Source organism: Camelina sativa, chromosome 7 (assembly GCF_000633955.1).
Source record: "Camelina sativa cultivar DH55 chromosome 7, Cs, whole genome shotgun sequence".
Lineage (NCBI taxonomy): Eukaryota > Viridiplantae > Streptophyta > Magnoliopsida > Brassicales > Brassicaceae > Camelina > Camelina sativa.
The window spans coordinates 2,720,577-2,723,299 of record NC_025691.1 but is presented as its reverse complement, the minus strand read 5'-3'; the positions used below and the strand labels follow the sequence as shown (position 1 = coordinate 2,723,299).

The following is a 2,723-nucleotide window of genomic DNA, read 5'->3' as shown; positions in this document are numbered from 1 at the left end:
TTTTTTTTTTTTTTACTTTAGTCTTCTACATTGTTAATAACTTGGATGGTTCTTACAAGACACAACACGCACATACTTTTATACTACAATTTATACTTGCACAACCTCACACATGCACCCATACTTTAGAACATCATTATCATAGGACTTACTCAGCCACTCTACTATATTGGAACTCCCAACTCCTTAACTCACTCTTACACAACAACTATTCTACTTTCGTTTTAAATCTAGACTTACACACAACCTTGTTTGGTTCTTATGAATTCGCAGCCCATTAGCCTTCTTATTACCATAACATCGTCTTCTTCCTTTGCTCTTCTTATTTTATTCTGCTTCTTCTCTCTTTTTTTTTGTGGACGTCAAAGAGACTGTAACAGGGATTCTTGATTCTATCTTTTATGAAAATTGGTTTTGGTTTAATTTACAATTTATCCCGGTTCAATGTTAGGCTTTTGATTAAACGGTTCAATTATTGAGGGTTTTGTGTTTGAAAACACTCTTTCTATATAAACCTGCAGCCGAAGCTTAGACGCCAATCAAATCAATATCATAAAATCTTCTCATCTTCCACAATTTTCTCGAGAATATGTTGCGTTCCTGCGTTCGGACGACGAACAATTCAGTGAAAAGTGAACAAGACAAAGAAACAAAAAAGACGATTGACGATGCATACAGTCTTGCCAAGAGCTTATGGGACGAAGGTAACCGTATTAAGGCCTTGGAGTTAACTGATAAAACGATTTCAGATCATGTGAAGAAGGAATGCTGCAATATTCACCACGAGCTGCAAGATGAAATCTTCTTTCAGCTAGCAGAAGAAACAGAGATCACCAACGACATCAAACACGTATACTTGTTTGCTTCTCTCAATGCGTTTTCAATGTCTACTTATGAACCTCAAGGACAGTCTACGGGTGTAGGCTATTATGGCGACATGATGAAAAAACTTCAGAACATGATAGATCTTGCAATAGAGAAGACTGTAACTGTTCCTGATACATGTACTAAGGCTATTCAGAAAGAACCGGGGAAGGAAGATCGTTATTCTTTTAATAGATTGAAGAACATTTGGGCTAAGTTGGATGACAAGACCAAAAGGGAGTTTTTGGTGGTAGACTTTGAAAAGCTTTTAGGCTATATACAGTATAAGCATGGGACGGAACTTAAAGAACAGTTTCAGAAATGTGTACCCATGGCCAATAATCATCATTGGAGATGCTGGAAGTGCCACGTTTGTTCTCAGGTAAACTACTGTTTTACAGATTGCAAGATGCACATCTTAGATAACCATGTGCACAGATTTGAACCTGAATCCAGTGCTCATCCTAAGCATGTGGATGGGGGTTTGGCTGACATGATATCCTCTGGGGATTGGAAGCCCGTTGATGGGGCTAAGGCAGCAAATCTGATCAAGGATAAAAATTAAGAGCAAGGAAGAGTTTGTTTATGTTAATGGATGGTGTAGTGATTGGCATGTGGCAGAGGATGCAGAGCGAGAAAACATACTCAAACAGTTTGCTGAGGTTCTTAAATATTCTTGCCCCAAGGAAAATTGTACTCTTTCATGTACCCTTTGGGAGTGGTTGATGAATTACACAGAAAAGAATCTGGAACTACCTGAAGTTCCTAGGTGGTATCTTGATAAATGTAGCTTCTTTAAGAACCCGCAGTGCATCTGTTTCTTAGATCTTAAGCACCTTGAACACGTCCTCAAATATTTCAAACAGCTCACAACTGATGTTCGCGCAAGTTTGGTTTTAAAAGTAGTGAATATGCTTTGGGAAAATTCCCAGGTCAAGGAAAGAATCGATCTTGAGGGAGTAACTACTTATAATCTGCTTCTGGACAAGAGGTTGTTGTCTCAAGAAGAGCTTAGATTGGATAAGATAGGGACAGTAGAGCATTATATATCCACTGGAATTTATGAGGATGTGATGCCTAAGAGTGATAAGATAGTGTCTTGGATTCTTGAATGCCCAGAAATCAATCGGGAATTTGTGTCTCAGATAGCAAAGGGCTTACACAATCATGAGATATGGTTAGCAGTTTTGAGTATAGTACGATGCATGGTGAGGAAAAAAGAAAGCTACTATGATAAAAAAACACAAGATGCTAACCTATGAGAAGATGTTGAGTAAGGTAAGACCATTTGCGACAAAGAAGACAACCGGAAGAATGCTAATCAACAGAGCACATATGAGTCTGCTGATACTAGGATTTTTGTGTCTCTCCTAATCCTAGCAGGTTCAATTACCCTTATGCATTGTAGTACTTAAGGTGTCAATCCAAATGGGATTATGCTAATCACAAAAGATGCAATCAAGATAGTACAAGTTAAGCCAATTCAGAAATGGGGTGGTATTCTATCAACCTAATGAAACAGAAATGTAAAATGCAAAATGTAAAGTACTTAAACAGAAACTAAATGCAAGATAAATAAATGAAAGCAGTGCAGAATATAAAGAAGCAAGAGTAACAAAAAGCAGTAGATAAACATGATGAAAACTAAATTAAACAGGAAATAAACAAGAGCAAACTAGAAAAGAACAGAACAATGCATAAACAAGAAATTAAACTGGAGCTCTACCTAGCACTCGATCGAGCATGGTATGAACCAAGGTCGAGTGCATGGTCGAGTGATGCAGAACACAAGATTAAATGCAAAACTAAAGTGCAGAAACTATAAAGCAGAAAAGACAAGTAATTAAATGCAAGAAACA

General features: G+C 37.5%; 1 pseudogene; it reads left to right on the top strand.

Moving 5' to 3' along the window:
• LOC104704218 overlaps positions 1-2,723 on the top strand; it is a 7,098-nt pseudogene that overhangs the window by 1,434 nt on the left and 2,941 nt on the right.